Source organism: Pseudophryne corroboree, chromosome 10 (assembly GCF_028390025.1).
Source record: "Pseudophryne corroboree isolate aPseCor3 chromosome 10, aPseCor3.hap2, whole genome shotgun sequence".
Taxonomy (NCBI): Eukaryota; Metazoa; Chordata; class Amphibia; order Anura; family Myobatrachidae; genus Pseudophryne; species Pseudophryne corroboree.
In genome coordinates, this window is record NC_086453.1 from 15,118,112 (window position 1) to 15,138,412 (window position 20,301).

Below are 20,301 nucleotides of genomic sequence, written 5' to 3' on the forward strand. Positions count from 1 at the left end.
CTGATGCTAGTAATGGCAGGAGGGGCAGGTAGGTGGGAGAGAGGATAGGGGGCAGGGGCTGATGCTAGTACTGGCAGGAGGGGCAGGTAGGTGGAAGAGAGGATTGGGGGCAGGGGCTGATGCTAGTAATGGTAGGAGGGGCAGGTAGGTGGGAGAGGATAGGAGGCAGGGGCTGATGCTAGTACTGGCAGGAGGGGCAGGTAGGTGGGAGAGAGGATTGGGGGCAGGGGCTGATGCTATGAGGGGCAGGTAGGTAGGAGAGAGGATAGGGAGCAGGGGCTGATGCTAGGAGGGGTAGGTAGGTGAGAAAGAGGATTGTGAGCAGGGGCTGATCCTAGTAATGGCAGGAGGGGCAGGTAGGTGGGAGAGAGGATAGGGGGCAGGGGCTGATGCTAGTACTGGCAGGAGGGGCAGGTAGGTGGGAGAGAGTATTGGGGGCAGGGGCTGATGCTAGTAATGGCAGGAGGGGCAGGTAGGTGGGAGAGAGGATAGGGGGCAGGGGCTGATGCTAGTACTGGCAGGAGGGGCAGGTAGGTGGGAGAGAGGATAGGGGGCAGGGGCTGATGCTAGTACTGGCAGGAGGGGCAGGTAGGTGGGAGAGAGGATAGGAGGCAGGGGCTGATGCTAGTACTGGCAGGAGGGGCAGGTAGGTGGGAGAGAGGATTGGGGGCAGGGGCTGATGCTAGTAATGGCAGGAGGGGCAGGTAGGTGGGAGAGAGGATAGGGAGCAGGGGCTGATGCTAGTAATGGCAGGAGGGGCCGGTAGTTGGGAGAGAGGATAGGGGGCAGGGGCTGATGCTAGGAGGGGCAGGTAGGTGGGATAGGGGGCAGGGGCTGATGCTAGTAATGGCAGGAGGGGCAGGTATGTGGGAGAGATAATAGGAGGCAGCGGCTGATGCTAGTACTGGCAGGAGGGGCAGGTAGGTGGAAGAGAGGATTGGGGGCAGGGGCTGATGCTAGTACTGGCAGGAGGGGCAGGTAGGTGGGAGAGAGGATAGGGGGCAGGGGCTGATGCTAGTACTGGCAGGAGGGGCAGGTAGGTGGGAGTGAGGATTGGGGGCAGGGGCTGATGCTAGTACTGGCAGGAGGGGCAGGTAGGTGGGAGAGAGGATTGGGGGCAGGGGCTGATGCTGGCAGGAGGGGCAGGTAGGTGGGAGAGAGGATAGGGGGCAGAGGCTGATGCTAGTACTGGCAGGAGGGGCAGGTAGGTGGGAGAGAGGATTGGGGGCAGGGGCTGATGCTAGTACTGGCAGGAGGGGCAGGTAGGTGGGAGAGAGGATAGGAGGCAGGGGCTGATGCTAGTACTGGCAGGAGGGGCAGGTAGGTGGGAGAGAGGATTGGGGTCAGGGGCTGATGCTAGTACTGGCAGGAGGGGCAGGTAGGTGGGAGAGAGGATAGGAGGCAGGGGCTGATGCTAGTACTGGCAGGAGGGGCAGGTAGGTGGGAGAGAGGATTGGGGTCAGGGGCTGATGCTAGTACTGGCAGGAGGGGCAGGTAGGTGGGAGAGAGGATAGGAGGCAGGGGCTGATGCTAGTACTGGCAGGAGGGGCAGGTCGGTGGGAGAGAGGATTGGGGGCAGGGGCTGATGCTAGTAATGGCAGGAGGGGCAGGTAGGTGGGAGAGGATAGGGGGCAGGGGCTGATGCTAGTACTGGCAGGAGGGGCAGGTAGGTGGGAGAGAGGATAGGGGGCAGGGGCTGATGCTAGTAATGGCAGGAGGGGTAGGTAGGTGGGAGAGAGGATAGGGGGCAGGGGCTGATGCCAGTACTGGCAGGAGGGGCAGGTAGGTGGGAGAGAGGATAGGGGGCAGGGGCTGATGCTAGTAATGGCAGGAGGGGCAGGTAGGTGGGAGAGAGGATAGGGGGCAGGGGCTGATGCTAGTACTGGCAGGTAGGTGGTAGAGAGGATAGGGGGCAGGGGCTGATGCTAGGAGGGGTAGGTGGGAAAGAGGATTGTGAGCAGGGGCTGATCCTAGTACTGGCAGGAGGGGCAGGTAGGTGGGAGAGAGGATAGGAGGCAGCGGCTGATGCTAGTACTGGCAGGAGGGGCAGGTAGGTGGGAGAGAGGATAGGAGGCAGGGGCTGATGCTAGTACTGGCAGGAGAGGCAGGTAGGTGGGAGAGAGGATTGGGGGCAGGGGCTGATGCTAGTACTGGCAGGAGAGGCAGGTAGGTGGGAGAGAGGATTGGGGGCAGGGGCTGATGCTAGTACTGGCAGGAGGGGCAGGTAGGTGGGAGAGAGGATAGGAGGCAGGGGCTGATGCTAGTACTGACAGGAGGGGCAGGTAGGTGGGAGAGAGGATTGGGGGCAGGGGCTGATGCTAGTAATGGCAGGAGGGGCAGGTAGGTGGGAGAGAGGGTAGGGGGCAGGGGCTGATGCTAGTAATGGCAGGAGGGGCAGGTAGGTGGGAGAGAGGATAGGGGGCAGGGGCTGATGCTAGTAATGGCAGGAGCGGCAGGTAGGTAGGAGAGAGGATTGGGAGCAAGGGCTGATGCTAGTAATGGCAGGTGGGGCAGGTAGGTTGGAGGAGGGATAGGTAGGTGGGAGAGAGGATAGGGGGCAGGGGCTGATGCTAGTAATGGCAGGAGGGGCAGGTAGGTGGGAGAGAGGATAGGGGGCAGGGGCTGATGCTAGTAATGGCAGGTAGGTGGGAGAGAGGATTGGGAGCAGGGGCTGATGCTAGTAATGGCAGGAGGGGCAGGTAGGTGGGAGAGAGGATTGGGAGCAGGGGCTGATGCTAGGAGGGGCAGGTAGGTTGGAGGAGGGGCAGGTAGGTGGGAGAGAGGTTTGGGAGCAGGGGCTGATGCTAGGAGGGGCAGGTAGGTTGGAGAAGGGGCAGGTAGGTGGGAGAGAGGATTGGGAGCAGCGTTCTTATATTACATTACAGCAGCTGCAGGACAGGTGTATGACTGTATTTCTGTAACCTGCAGATCACCAACTGTAATTGAACGACAAGTAGCTGGGACTTGTTGCATGATTGCTGACGATGGAGGGGTGCCTTATTAGTGCTTAGGATAGGTCAGAGAATAGAAGGTGTCCCCTCAGCAGGGCGGCTGGATGTGTAAATTCCTGCGGAATCATTTTACACTTATTTTCCTAATCAAAGGAAATGTAATTTCAACATTCATAAACAGTCTCCAGTGGACATCTGGAGGCTGACTGTACCGCAGCGTGACGCAGGCCAGGATCCTGGATTGCACTGTTGATTCATGGTAGACTCTTGATTTGCTGTTACACATAATTGGAAGTGACTGTTCCTGGGCTGGAGATTCTGGCCGGACAGTGTGTAATGCTTTGTGTCACCCCCTCTTCCTCACGGACCTGCAGCAGTGTATGGCAAAGAAACGCCAGAAGAGTGTCACAGCGTCATTACCTGCAGCCATCACCTGAAGGTTATCCGGCTATCGGCCCGTCCTCGCTCTCCATTCCCAGCTATATCTGCTCCAGGTTTATCCAGCTACCGGCCCGTCCTCACTCTCCATTCCCAGCCATATCTGCTCCAGGTTTATCCGGCTACCGGCCCGTCCTCACTCTCCATTCCCAGCAATATCTGCTCCAGGTTTATCCGGCTACCGGCCCGTCCTCGCTCTCCATTCCCAGCAATATCTGCTCCAGGTTTATCCAGCTACCGGCCCGTCCTCACTCTCCATTCCCAGCCATATCTGCTCCAGGTTTATCCGGCTACCGGCCCGTCCTCGCTCTCCATTCCCAGCCATATCTGCTCCAGGTTTATCCAGCTACCGGCCCGTCCTCGCTCTCCATTCCCAGCCATATCTGCTCCAGGTTTATCCAGCTACCGGCCCGTCCTCGCTCTCCATTCCCAGCCATATCTGCTCCAGGTTTATCCAGCTACCGGCCCGTCCTCGCTCTCCATTCCCAGCCATATCTGCTCCAGGTTTATCCAGCTACCGGCCCGTCCTCACTCTCCATTCCCAGCCATATCTGCTCCAGTTTATCCGGCTACCGGCCCGTCCTCGCTTTACATTCCCAGCCATATCTGCTCCGGGTTTATCTGGCTACCGGCCCGTCCTCGCTCTCCATTCCCAGCCATATCTGCTCCAGGTTTATCCAGCTACCGGCCCGTCCTCGCTCTCCATTCCCAGCCATATCTGCTCCAGGTTTATCCAGCTACCGGCCCGTCCTCACTCTCCATTCCCAGCCATATCTGCTCCAGTTTATCCGGCTACCGGCCCGTCCTCACTCTCCATTCCCAGCCATATCTGCTCCAGGTTTATCCAGCTACCGGCCCGTCCTCGCTCTCCATTCCCAGCCATATCTGCTCCAGGTTTATCCAGCTACCGGCCCGTCCTCACTCTCCATTCCCAGCCATATCTGCTCCAGGTTTATCCAGCTACCGGCCCGTCCTCACTCTCCATTCCCAGCCATATCTGCTCCAGGTTTATCCAGCTACCGGCCCGTCCTCGCTCTCCATTCCCAGCCATATCTGCTCCAGGTTTATCCAGCTACCGGCCCGTCCTCGCTCTCCATTCCCAGCCATATCTGCTCCAGGTTTATCCAGCTACCGGCCCGTCCTCACTCTCCATTCCCAGCCATATCTGCTCCAGTTTATCCGGCTACCGGCCCGTCCTCGCTTTACATTCCCAGCCATATCTGCTCCGGGTTTATCCGGCTACCGGCCCGTCCTCGCTCTCCATTCCCAGCCATATCTGCTCCAGGTTTACCTTCTGCACCCTGTAACTGATCTGTCATGTGTAAAATCCGCTAACCATCTCTTTAATCTGATGGGAACTAAGCAAAGTCACCAATAAATTGTCATCCAATTTAATTTTTGTGTAGTAATTTATAATAAGGGACATTGCACTCTCCCATCTCCCCCTGTCAGATACTGAGCTGCAGAGCATTTCTCTGCCCCATCTACCCCCTGCCAATATATTCTACAGATTATTACATCACTTTCCTCTCTAGGGATCTGCAGAACATTGCTCTGTCCCATCTACCCCCCTGACAGATACATAGTAATATATTCTGCAGATTATGACATCACTTTCCTTTCTAGGGATCTGCAGAACATTGCTCTGTCCCATCTACCCCCCTGACAGATACATAGTAATATATTCTGCAGATTATTACATCACTTTCCTTTCTAGGGATCTGCAGAACATTGCTCTGTCCCATCTACCCCCCTGACAGATACATAGTAATATATCCTGCAGATTATGACATCACTTTCCTTTCTAGGGATCTGCAGAACATTGCTCTGTCCCATCTACCCCCCTGACAGATACATAGTAATATATTCTGCAGATTATGACATCACTTTCCTTTCTAGGGATCTGCAGAACATTGCTCTGTCCCATCTACCCCCCTGACAGATACATAGTAATATATTCTGCAGATTATGACATCACTTTCCTTTCTAGGGATCTGCAGAACATTGCTCTGTCCCATCTACCCCCCTGACAGATACATAGTAATATATTCTGCAGATTATTACATCACTTTCCTTTCTAGGGATCTGCAGAACATTGCTCTGTCCCATCTACCCCCCTGACAGATACATAGTAATATATTCTGCAGATTATGACATCACTTTCCTTTCTAGGGATCTGCAGAACATTGCTCTGTCCCATCTACCCCCCTGACAGATACATAGTAATATATTCTGCAGATTATGACATCACTTTCCTTTCTAGGGATCTGCAGAACATTGCTCTGTCCCATCTACCCCCCTGACAGATACATAGTAATATATTCTGCAGATTATTACATCACGTTCCTTTCTAGGGATCTGCAGAACATTGCTCTGTCCCATCTACCCCCCTGACAGGTACATAGTAATATATTCTGCAGATTATGACATCACTTTCCTTTCTAGGGATCTGCAGAACATTGCTCTGTCCCATCTACCCCCCTGACAGATACATAGTGATGTATTCTGTAGATTATTACATCACTTTCCTCTCTAGAGATATGCAGAACATTGCGGTATTCCATTAGAGGGACTGCAGATTATTACTCTATTCCCACTTCTGTATTCACAGATCAATATTGTAATGTTTATCAAATTAGAAATTCAGAATACATTTACTGTGTTATGGTTCCAGTCTGGCGCTCCGGTACTCTGGGTCGGATAGGGACTGTTAGTGACATCACACCATGACCTCATCTCAGGACATGTACTAAGCAGTGATAAAAGAGGAGAAGTGAGCCAGTGGAGAAGTTGCCCATGGCAACCAATCAGCATTGATGTAACATTTATAATTTGCATACTATAAAAGAATACAGGGCAGCTGATTGGTTGCCATGGGCAACTTCTCCACTGGCTCACTCCTCCACTTTTATCACTGCTTAGTACATGTCCACCTATGTCTGATCATCGCCCAACTGCGCCTGATGTCCATCCTGACGCATCTGATATTGATTGGGAAGGTTAGCAGAAAGGTTGGCTTAGTGGTTAGCATTGCTGCCATACAACGATGAGGTCTTGGGCTCCATCCCCATCAAAGCCCAATCTGTTTGGAGTTTGTGGGCGGGATGTATTAACATACATCGCCGCCCCTCGCCGGTTACCGCAGCGATGTTGATCGCATATGTACTAACATATGCGCTCAACATCGCGATGCGGTGACGGAGGCCCCCCGCGATACCTGTTAGGTGGTCTGCGGGGGGTCTCCGTCACCTCCCCGGGGTCCCCACACTGGCTAGATGCCGGGAAGCAGCAGCAGGCTGCCCCCGGCACCTCCTCCTCCCCCCTGCAGCCGGAAGGACGTCTGGCTGCGTTGCTAGGGGGAGGAGGACACTACCTTCCGGGTCCAGGGCAGCCTGGAGGAAGGTAAGCCAGGGGGAAGGAGGGTCGGCGTCTGCGGCGGGGGTCGACGGTGTCGGCGGGTTGCGGCGGTCGGCGAAAAGAAGCCCATAGGCTTCTATAGGGTTTCGCCATCCAGAGATGGCGAAACCCTGGACGCCGAAAACGCTGCGGTAGGGTCTTAGTAAATATGAAAATGCGGTAAAACCCCCGTTTTCGGGGGTTTTACCGCATTTTTGCTTTAGTACATCCCGCCCTGTATGTCCTCACTGCTTTTGTAGGTTTCATTTGGGTGCTTCGGTTTCCTCTCAGACTCTAAAAATATACCGGTAGGGTAACTGGCTTCTGACAAATAACCCTAGTGTGTGTATCCATGTCATAGGGAATATAGTGACTGATACATTCTCTGTACAGCACTGCGGAATGCGTGTGTGCTATACATAGCTGCAAGGGTGTAGCTACCATAGGTGCAGGGAGTGCAGCTGCAATGGGGCTCAGAGCTGAGAGGAGCCACCTTCCCTGTCACAGTTACATGTGTTATATACAGGGTGTAGCTACCATAGGTGCAGGGAGTGCAGCTGCTATGGGGCCCAGAGCTGAGAGGGGCCACCTTCCCTGTCACAGTTACATGTGTTATATACAGGGTGTAGCTACCATAGGTGCAGGGAGTGCAGCTGCAATGGGGCTCAGAGCTGAGAGGAGCCACCTTCCCTGTCACAGTTACATGTGTTATATACAGGGTGTAGCTACCATAGGTGCAGTGAGTGCAGCTGCTATGGGGCCAGAGCTGAGAGGGGCCACCTTCCCTGTCACAGTTACATGTGTTATATACAGGGTGTAGCTAGCATAGGTGCAGGGAGTGCAGCTGCTATGGGGCCCAGAGCTGAGAGGGGCCACCTTCCCTGTCACAGTTACATGTGTTATATACAGGGTGTAGCTACCATAGGTGCAGGGAGTGCAGCTGCAATGGGGCTCAGAGCTGAGAGGAGCCACCTTCCCTGTCACAGTTACATGTGTTATATACAGGGTGTAGCTACCATAGGTGCAGGGAGTGCAGCTGCTATGGGACCCAGAGCTGAGAGGAGCCACCTTCCCTGTCACAGTTACATGTGTTATATACAGGGTGTAGCTACCATAGGTGCAGGGAGCGCAGCTGCTATGGGGCCCAGAGCTGAGAGGGGCACCTTCCCTGTCACAGTTACATGTGTTATATACAGGGTGTAGCTACCATAGGTGCAGGGAGTGCAGCTGCTATGGGACCCAGAGCTGAGAGGGGCCACCTTCCCTGTCACAGTTACATGTGTTATATACAGGGTGTAGCTACCATAGGTGCAGGGAGTGCAGCTGCTATGGGACCCAGAGCTGAGAGGGGCCACCTTCCCTGTCACAGTTACATGTGTTATATACAGGGTGTAGCTACCATAGGTGCAGGGAGTGCAGCTGCTATGGGGCCCAGAGCTGAGAGGAGCCACCTTCCCTGTCACAGTTACATGTGTTATATACAGGGTGTAGCTACCATAGGTGCAGGGAGTGCAGCTGCTATGGGACCCAGAGCTGAGAGGGGCCACCTTCCCTGTCACAGTTACATGTGTTATATACAGGGTGTAGCTACCATAGGTGCAGGGAGTGCAGCTGCTATGGGACCCAGAGCTGAGAGGGGCCACCTTCCCTGTCACAGTTACATGTGTTATATACAGGGTGTAGATACCATAGGTGCAGGGAGTGCAGCTGCTATGGGACCCAGAGCTGAGAGGGCCCACCTTCCCTGTCACAGTTACACGTGTTATATACAGGGTGTAGCTACCATAGGTGCAGGGAGTGCAGCTGCTATGGGGCCCAGAGCTGAGAGGGGCCCACCTTCCCTGTCACAGTTATATGTGTTATATATAGGGGCATAGCTACCATAGGTGCAGGGAGTGCAGCTGCTATTGGGTCCAGAGCTGAGAGGGGCCACCTTCCCTGTCACAGTTACATGTGTTATATACAGAGGTGTAGCTACCATAGGTGCAGGGAGTGCAGCTGATATGGGGTCCAGAGCTGAGAGGGGCCACCTTCCCTGTCACAGTTACATGTGTTATATACAGGGTGTAGCTACCATAGGTGCAGGGAGTGCAGCTGCTATGGGGCCAGAGATGAGAGGAGCCACCTTCCCTATCACAGTTAGATGTGTTATATACAGGGTGTAGCTACCATAGGTGCAGGGAGTGCAGCTGCTATGGGTCCAGAGCTGAGAGGGGCCACCTTCCCTGTCACAGTTACACGTGTTATATACAGGGTGTAGCTACCATAGGTGCAGGGAGTGCAGCTGCTATGGCGCCCAGAGCTGAGAGGGGCCACCTTCCCTGTCACAGTTACATGTGTTATATACAGGGTGTAGCTACCATAGGTGCAGGGAATGCAGCTGCTATGGGGCCAGAGCTGAGAGGGGCCACCTTCCCTGTCACAGTTACATGTGTTATATACAGGGTGTAGCTACCATAGGTGCAGGGAGTGCAGCTGCTATGGGGCCAGAGCTGAGAGAGGCCACCTTCCCTGTCACAGTTACATGTGTTATATACAGGGTGTAGCTACCATAGGTGCAGGAGGTGCAGCTGCTATGGGACCAGAGCTGAGAGGGGCCACCTTCCCTGTCACAGTTACATGTGTTATATACAGGGTGTAGCTAGCATAGGTGCAGGCAGTGCAGCTGCTATGGGGCACAGAGCTGAGAGGGGCCACCTTCCTTGTCACAGTTACATGTGTTATATACAGGGTGCAGCTACCATAGGTGCAGGGAGTGCAGCTGCTATGGGGCCCAGAGCTGAGAGGGGCCACCTTCCCTGTCACTGTTACATGTGTTATATACAGGGTGCAGCTACCATAGGTGCAGGGAGTGCAGCTGCTATGGGGCCCAGAGCTGAGAGGGGCCACCTTCCCTGTCACAGTTATATGTGTTATATACAGGGGTGTAGCTACCATAGGTGCAGGGAGTGCAGCTGCTATGGGGCCCAGAGCTGAGAGGGGCCACCTTCCCTGTCACAGTTACATGTGTTATATACAGGGGCGTAGCTACCATAGGTGCAGGGTGTGCAGCTGCTATGGGGCCCAGAGCTGAGAGGGGCCACCTTCCCTGTCACAGTTATATGTGTTATATACAGGGGTGTAGCTACCATAGGTGTAGGGAGTGCAGCTGCTATGGGGCCAGAGCTGAGAGGGGCCACCTTCCATGTCACAGTTACATGTGTTATATACAGGGGCGTAGCTACCATAGGTGCAGGGTGTGCAGCTGCTATGGGGCCCAGAGCTGAGAGGGGCCACCTTCCCTGTCACAGTTACATATGTTATATACAGGGTGTAGATACCATAGGTGCAGGGAGTGCAGCTGCTATGGGGCCCAGAGCTGAGAGGAGCCACCTTCCCTGTCAGTTACATGTGTTATATACAGGGTGTAGCTACCATAGGTGCAGGCAGTGCAGCTGCTATGGGGCCAGAGATGAGAGGGCCACCTTCCCTGTCACAGTTACATGTGTTATATACAGGGTGTAGCTACCATAGGTGCAGGGAGTGCAGCTGCTATGGGGCCAGAGCTGAGAGGGGCCAAGTTACATGTGTTATATACATTTTTCGCCATTGGGTGGTATGTAGGGGTCCTTTCAAACTTTTCCCTTGGGGCCTGCAATATATCTAGTTATGCCCCTGGACCTGCTCATTGTAGTGTGGTATAAAATGAACTGGAGGGCATTATAATGTTATATAATATGAACCGGGGCACTGTAATGAGGCACAATATGAACGGGGAGCACTATATATCATAATGTGAATTGGGGGTACTGTGCGGCATAATGTGTATTGGCAGCTCTGAAATGTGACATAGAGGGAACTTAAGCACTACTGCAATTCATAAAGGAAACTAGGGCACTACTATGGGGCATAACATTAAATAAGGCTCTGCTATGGTTCAGAAAATGAACTAGGGACTATTATAGGGCATAAAATGAACAACTGCTGCAAAGAAGTGTCTCTCTAGGAACATTGGGACGGGGGCCCCTTCAAAAAATGTTGCTATGGGGCCCTCAAAGTTTTGGCTACGCCCCTGCATAGCTGTTGTTCGATAGATAGATAGATCAATACATACATACATAGTTATATATATATATAGATAGATCGATACATACATACATATATAGTTATATATAGATACATACATACATACATACATAGATAGATAGATACATATATAGAGATAGATAGATAGATAGATAGATAGATAGATAGATAGATAGATAGATAGATAATTATATAAAGATAGATAATACAGTTTAATAAGTAACCACTATGGTAATAATTAATATCTCTGCAGATAAAACCAAGTCCTCCCCCAGGACAGTACGTGTACCGGGTTTACCTTACCCCCTCTCACATAGGGGGAGATATACCAAAGCTGGGAGAAAGATAAAGTATCAACCAATCAACTTCTGTCATTTTTCTAGCGCAGCCTATTAAATGTCAGGATCTGGTTGGTTGGTACTTCATCCCTCACCAAGCTTTGATACACTTCCCCCTCTAAAGAGAGACCTGGGGCGCTTCTCCAACGTGAGCAGCCAATAAGTGTAACCTGCTCCCCGGTGTTGGGACCATCTATTGGTGGGAGCAGTATAATAACTCAGCGGTCACCTTAATAATACCACTAGGACCGGACCAGCACAGGTAGGGACCCCCCACATAGGCCCACACTACCCTGTATAGAGGCAGCGCAGTCACGTGACGGGCCGGTGATACATTGTTGCAGCAATGTAACAAGAGAGAACACTGAGAATGGGCAGCAGTGGTGCTGTGTGCGGACAGTGATTGTGAAAGTCGGGATTTCCAGCATGAATTGAACAGCTTCCTGTGGGATGTATGGTTGGTGGGCTATAGGGATATATATATATATATATATATATATATATATATATATATAATTTATTTATTATACTTCTGTGCTGAGGGTGTGTAACCCCCCTGGTGCCTCAGTTGTGTAGTGTGTGCCTGGTGAAGTTGCTGCACCCACCCACCTCCCCTGTGGTGTCAGCCAGTACCTGCCCCCCCCCCCCCCCCCCCCCCCCCCCTGGTCACACAGAGGTGCTGCCTCTGTCCCCCCCTTCCCCTCCGCACTGGGCAGAGGAGGATTTGGGATGTCTCTCCCCTATTTGGGGAGGCGGGTTCTGCAGCTCTGCACTCCTGACTTGTGCTCTGCAGCAGAAGCTCTGCTCTCTTGTTTTCCAGTCGCTGCAGGAGCCCCGGATGGCTGGCACACCCTATTACCCCTGAATGGCTTTCCCCCTGGCTCTTCTCCCGGTGAGTACCAGCTCCCAGGGGTACTTACATGTCTGCGGGGTATAGAGGAGTCCTGGAGATTCCTAAAGGCTTCTGCCTGCCGGGGACCTCGCAAAACTTTCTTCTGATCTTCCAGGGGCATGATAACTGAATGTCGATGGTAAGCTCTTCGGGCAAGGGCTGTTGTGGTCCATCTTGGTCCTCTGCATGTGCCAGTGCTGTACCTCGGACCTGTCCTAGTCCTGCTTCACTTCCATACGTGTTAACCCCTCGGTGACTGCAGCCCTCCTCTATGCAGCTGATATTCTGCAGTGAGAATACGGTGTAACAGGTTCTGCCGGGATTACTGCAGGGGTGGGGGCACCAGACCCCCAGTGTGACTGGGGTATGGAGGGGAGACCTGGGGGTAATACATCTGCACCCTGTGGGGTAACACATTGTTTACTGCCCTACACACAGGTTATTCTGCCTGTCTCACATCTTCTCTGTTACTCAGTGACCCCAATGTCTGTGCCCTGTACCCATATCAGTATTGCCCCAACTGCCCCACAGACATCGTCACACCCCAATGTCTGTGCCCTGTGTACCGATATCAGTATTGCCCCAACTGCCCCACAGGCTAATCACTCCCCAATGTCTGTGCCCTCTGTACCCATATCAGTATTGCCCCAACTGCCCCACAGACCTCGTCACACCCCAATGTCTGTGCCCTCTGTACCCATATCAGTATTGCCCCAACTGCCCCACAGACTAATCACTCCCCAATGTCTGTGCCCTCTGTACCCACATCAGTATTGCCCCAACTGCCCCACAGACTAATCACTCCCCAATGTCTGTGCCCTGTGTACCCATATCAGTATTGCCCCAACTGCCCCACAGACCTCGTCACACCCCAATGTCTGTGCCCTGTGTACCCATATCAGTATTGCCTCAACTGCCCCACAGACCTCGTCACACCCCAATGTCTGTGCCCTCTGTACCCATATCAGTATTGCCCAAACTGCCCCACAGACTAATCACTCCCCAATGTCTGTGCCCTCTGTACCCACATCAGTATTGCCCCAACTGCCCCACAGACTAATCACTCCCCAATGTCTGTGCCCTGTGTACCCATATCAGTATTGCCCCAACTGCCCCACAGACCTCGTCACACCCCAATGTCTGTGCCCTCTGTACCCATATCAGTATTGCCCCAACTGCCCCACAGACTAATCACTCCCCAATGTCTGTGCCCTCTGTACCCACATCAGTATTGCCCCAACTGCCCCACAGACTAATCACTCCCAAATGTCTGTGCCCTCTGTACCCATATCAGTATTGCCCCAAATGACCCACAGACATCGTCACACCCCAATGTCTGTGCCCTCTGTACCCATATCAGTATTGCCCCAACTGCCCCACAGACTAGTCACTCCCCAATGTCTGTGCCCTCTGTACCCACATCAGTATTACCCCAACTGCCCCACAGACTAATCACTCCCAAATACCAAATGTATTGCTGTGTGTTGTATTATAGTAAAATACTGGCACCATCTCTGCCCCAAACATTTAATTATCACTAGGGCTCACCCTGTATTTACCTGATACATTCCCATCCATACAGGGCAGAGCGGGATTCCTTGGTCATTTATTACCCCTTGTCTGATGGTAATATTACCCTGTCACATCCTGCTCACAGCTGTCCTACAGCTCTCTCTTCTTGTATCATCTGAGCCTTTACCTGTCCCCCAATACTGATACTCCCCCAGCTACTTACTGCCTGCTCCCCAATACTGATACTCCCCTAGCTACTAACCACATACTGCCTGCACCACAATACTGATACTCCCCCAGCTACTAACTACATACTGCCTGCACCCCAATACTGATACTCCCCCAGCTACTAACTACATACTGCCCGCACCCCAATACTTGTACTCCCCTAGCTACTAACTACATACTGCCTGCACCCCAATACTGATACTCCCCTAGCTACTAACTACATACTGCCTGCACCCCAATACTGATACTCCCCCAGCTACTAACTACATACTGCCTGCACCCCAATACTGATACTCCCCCAGCTACTAACTACATACTGCCTGCATCCCAATACTGATACTCCCCCAGCTACTAACTACATACTGCCTGCACCCCAATACTGATACTCCCCCAGCTACTAACTACATACTGCCTGCACACCAATACTTATACTCCCCTAGCTACTAACTACATACTGCCTGCACCCCAAAACTGATACTCCCCCAGCTACTAACTACAAACTGCCTGCACCCCAATACTGATACTCCCCCAGCTACTAACTACATACTGCCTGATCCCCCAATACTGATACTCCCCTAGCTACTAACTACATACTGCCTGCACCCCAGTACTGATACTCCCCCAGCTACTAACTACATACTGCCTGCACCCCAATACTGATACTCCCCCAGCTACTAACTACATAATGCCTGATCCCCCAATACTTATACTCCCCCAGCTACTAAATACATACTGCCAGCTCCCCAATACTGATACTCCCCCAGCTACTAACTACATACTGCCTGCACCCCAATACTGATACTCCCCCAGCTACTAACTACATACTGCCTGCTCCACAATACTGATACTCCCCCAGCTACTAACTACATACTGCCTGCACCCCAATACTGATACTCCCCAGCTACTAACTACATACTGCCTGCTCCCCAATACTGATACTCCCTCAGCTACCTACATACTGCCTGCACCCCAATACTGATACTCCCCCAGCTACTAACTACATACTGCCTTTACCCCAATACAGATACTCCCCAGCTACTAACTACATACTGCCTGCACCCCAATACTGATACTCCACCAGCTACTAACTACATACTGCCTGCACCCCAATACTGATACTCCCCCAGCTACTAACTACATACTGCCTGATCCCCCAATACTGATACTCCCCCAGCTACTAATTACATACTGCCTGCACCCCAATACTGATATTCCCCAGCTACTAACTACATACTGCCTGCCCCCCAATACTGATACTCCCCCAGCTACTAACTACATACTGCCTGCACCCCAATACTGATACTCCCCCAGCTACTAACTACATACTGCCTGATCCCCCAATACTGATACTCCCCCAGCTACTAACTACATACTGCCTGCACCCCAATACTGATATTCCCCAGCTACTAACTACATACTGCCTGCTCCCCAATACTGATACTCATTACCTGCTCCCCCAATACTGATACTCCCCCAGCTACTAACTACATACTGCCTGCACCCCAATACTGATACTCATTACCTGCTCCCCAATACTGTTACTTGGTACCTGCTCCCCAATACTGATACTCATTACCTGCTTCCCCAGTACTGATACTCCCCCAGCTACTGACTACATACTGCCTGCACCCCAATACTGATACTTCCCTAGCTACTAACTACATACTGCCTGCACCCCAATACTGATACTCCCCTAGCTACTAACTACATATAGCCTGCACCCCAATACTGATACTCCCCTAGCTACTAACTACATACTGCCTGCACCCCAATACTGATACTCCCCCAGCTACTAACTACATACTGCCTGATCCCCCAATACTGATACTCCCCCAGCTACTAACTACATACTGCCTGCACCCCAATACTGATACTCATTACCTGCTCCCCATTACTGATACTTGGTTCCTGCTCCCCAATACTGATACTCATTACCTGCTCCCCCAGTACTGATACTCCCCCAGCTACTGACTACACATACCTGCACCCCAATACTGATACTTCCCTAGCTACTAACTACAAACTGCCTGCTCCCCAATACTGATACTCCCCTAGCTACTAACTACATATTGCCTGCTCCCCAATACTGATACTCCCCTAGCTACTAACTACATACTGCCTTCACCCCAATACTGATACTCCGCCAGCTACTAACTACATACTGCCTTCACCCCAATACTGATACTCCCTAGCTACTAACTACATACTGTCTGCATCCCAATACTGATACTCCCTAGCTACTAACTACATACTGCCTTCACCCCAACACTGATACTCCCTAGCTACTAACTACATACTGTCTGCACCCCAATACTGATACTCCCCAGCTACTAACTACATACTGCCTTCACCCCAACACTGATACTCCCTAGCTACTAACTACATACTGCCTGCACCCCAATACTGATACTCCCCCAGCTACTAACTACATACTGCCTGCACCCCAATACTGATACACCCCAGTTACTAACTGCATACTGCCTGCACCCCAATACTGATACTCTCCCAGCTACTAACTACATCCTGCTTCACCCCAATACTGATACTCCCTAGCTACTAACTACATACTGCCTTCACCCCAACACTGATACTCCCTAGCTACTAACTACATACTGTCTGCACCCCAATACTGATACTCCCCAGCTACTAACTACATACTGCCTTCACCCCAACACTGATACTCCCTAGCTACTAACTACATACTGCCTTCACCCCAACACTGATACTCCCTAGCTACTAACTACATACTGCCTGCACCCCAATACTGACACTCCCCCAGCTACTAACTACATACTGCCTGCACCCCAATACTGATACACCACAGCTACTAAATACATACTGCCAGCTCCCCAATACTGATACTCTCCCAGCTACTAACTACATCCTGCTTCACCCCAATACTGATACTCCCCCAGCTACTAACTACATACTGCCTGCACCCCAATATGATACTGCCCCAGCTACTAACTACATACTGCCTTCACCCCAATACTGATACTCCCCTCAGCTACTAACTACATACTGCCTGCACCCCAATACTGATACTCCCCCAGCTACTAACTACATACTGCCTTCACCCCAATACTGATACTCCCTAGCTACTAACTACATACTGTCTGCATCCCAATACTGATACTCCCTAGCTACTAACTACATACTGCCTTCACCCCAACACTGATACTCCCTAGCTACTAACTACATACTGTCTGCACCCCAATACTGATACTCCCCAGCTACTAACTACATACTGCCTTCACCCCAACACTGATACTCCCTAGCTACTAACTACATACTGCCTGCACCCCAATACTGAAACTCCCCCAGCTACTAACTACATACTGCCTGCACCCCAATACTGATACACCACAGCTACTAAATACATACTGCCAGCTCCCCAATACTGATACTCCCCCAGCTACTAACTACATACTGCCTGCACCCCAATACTGATACACCCCAGTTACTAACTGCATACTGCCTGCACCCCAATACTGATACTCTCCCAGCTACTAACTACATCCTGCTTCACCCCAATACTGATACTCCCCCAGCTACTAACTACATACTGCCTGCACCCCAATATGATACTGCCCCAGCTACTAACTACATACTGCCTTCACCCCAATACTGATACTCCCCTCAGCTACTAACTACATACTGCCTGCACCCCAATACTGATACTCCCCCAGCTACTAACTACATACTGCCTGCACCCCAATACTGATACTCCCCCAGCTACTAACTACAAACTGCCTGCACCCCAATATTGATACTCCCCCAGCTACTAACTACATACTGCATGCACCCCAATATTGATACTCCCCCAACTACTAACTACATACTGCTTGCACCCCAATACTGATACTCCCCAGCTACTAACTACATACTGCCTTCACCCCAGTACTGATACTCCCCCAGCTACAAACTACATACTGCATGCACCCCAATACTGATACTCTCCAGCTAATAACTACATACTGCATGCACCCCAATACTGATACTCATTCATTGCTCCCCAATACTGATACTCATTACCTGCTCCCCCAATACTGATACTCAATATCTGCTCCCCAATACTGATACTAATTTCCTGCTGCCCCAATACTGATACTCATTACCTGCTCCCCCAATACTGATACTCATTACCTGCTCCCCCAATACTGATACTTCACCAGCTACTAACTACATACTGCCTGCACCCCAATACTGATACTCCCTTGCTGCTAACTACATATTGCCTGCACCCCAATGCTGATACTCCCCCAGCTAACTACATACTGCTTGCACCCCAATACTGATACTCCCCTAGCTACTAACTACATACTGCCTGCACCCCAATACTGATACTCCCCCAGCTACTAACTACATACTGCCTGCACCCCAATACTGATACTCCCTAGCTACTAACTACATACTGCCAGCTCCCCAATACTGATACTCCCCCAGCTACTAACTACATACTGCCTTCACCCCAATACTGATACCCCCCCAGCTACTAACTACAAACTGCCTGCACCCCAATATTGATACTCCCCCAGCTACTAACTACATACTGCATGCACCCCAATATTGATACTCCCCCAACTACTAACTACATACTGCTTGCACCCCAATACTGATACTCCCCAGCTACTAACTACATACTGCCTTCACCCCAGTACTGATACTCCCCCAGCTACAAACTACATACTGCATGCACCCCAATACTGATACTCTCCAGCTAATAACTACATACTGCATGCACCCCAATACTGATACTCATTCATTGCTCCCCAATACTGATACTCATTACCTACTCCCCAAATACTGATACTCATTACCTGCTCCCCCAATACTGATACTCAATATCTGCTCCCCAATACTGATACTCATTTCCTGCTGCCCCAATACTGATACTCATTACCTGCTCCCCCAATACTGATACTCATTACCTGCTCCCCCAATACTGATACTTCACCAGCTACTAACTACATACTGCCTGCACCCCAATACTGATACTCCCTTGCTGCTAACTACATATTGCCTGCACCCCAATGCTGATACTCCCCCAGCTAACTACATACTGCTTGCACCCCAATACTGATACTCCCCTAGCTACTAACTACATACTGCCTGCACCCCAATACTGATACTCCCCCAGCTACTAACTACATACTGCCTGCACCCCAATACTGATACTCCCTTGCTGCTAACTACATACTGCCTGCACCCCAATGCTGATACTCCCCCAGCTAACTACATACTGCTTGCACCCCAATACTGATACTCCCCTAGCTACTAACTACATACTGCCTGCACCCCAATACTGATACTCCCCCAGCTACTAACTACATACTGCATGCACCCCAATATTGATACTCCCCCAGCTACTAACTACATAATGCCTGCACCCCAATACTGATACTCCCCCAGCTACTAACTACATACTGCCTGCACCCCAATACTGATACTCCCCCAGCTACTAACTACATACTGCCTGCACTCCAATACTGATACTCCCCCAGCTACTAACTACATACTGCCAGCTCCCCAATACTGATACTCCCCCAGCTACTAACTACATACTGCCTTCACCCCAATGCTGATACTCCCCCAGCTACTGACTACAAACTGCCTGCACCCCAATACTGATACTCCCCCAGCTACTAACTACATACTGCATGCACCCCAATATTGATACTACCCCAACTACTAACTACATACTGCTTGCACCCCAATACTGATACTCCCCGAGCTACTAACTACATACTGCCTTCACCCCAGTACTGATACTCCCCCAGCTACTAACTACATACTGCATGCACCCCAATACTGATACACATTCATTGCTCCCCAATAATTATACTCATTACCTGCTCCCCAATACTGATACTCATTACCTACTCCCCAAATACTGATACTCATTACCTGCTCCCCCAATACTGATACTCAATATCTGCTCCCCAATACTGATACTCATTTCCTGCTGCCCCAATACTGATACTCATTACCTGCTCCCCCAATACTGATACTCATTACCTGCTCCCCCAATACTGATACTCATTACCTGCTCCCCCAATACTGATACTCATTACCTGCTCCCCAATACTGATACTCATTACCTGCTCCCCCAATACTGATACTCAATATCTGCTCCCCAATAATGATACCCATTACCTGCTCCCCCAATACTGATACTCATTACCTGCTCCCCCAATATTGATACTCATTACCTTCACCCCAATACTGATACTCCACCAGCTACTAACTACATACCGCCTGCACCCCAAAACTGATACTCACCCAGCTACAAACTACATACTGCCTGCACCCCAATACTGATACTCCCCCAGCTGCTAACTACATACTGCCTTCACCCCAATACTGATACTCCCCCAGTTACTAACTACATACTGCAGTGCATGCACCCCAATACTGATACTCCCCCAGCTACTAACTACATACTGCCTTCACCCCAATACAATACTAATACTCCCCCAGC

General features: G+C 51.3%; 1 protein-coding gene across 2 annotated transcripts in view; it reads left to right on the forward strand.

The window, feature by feature from the left end:
• Positions 1 to 11,944: 11,944 nt before the first annotated feature.
• Positions 11,945 to 20,301, forward strand: part of NBL1 (NBL1, DAN family BMP antagonist) — a 39,457-nt gene continuing 31,100 nt past the window's right edge. The window contains exon 1 of one of the 2 annotated variants that reach the window (XM_063942140.1): positions 11,945 to 12,080. The gene's annotated coding sequence lies outside the window, so the exon portion shown is untranslated. Of the gene's footprint in view, positions 12,081 to 12,125; positions 12,220 to 20,301 lie in introns of those variants that run through there. The other variant, XM_063942142.1, reaches the window with a different exon arrangement.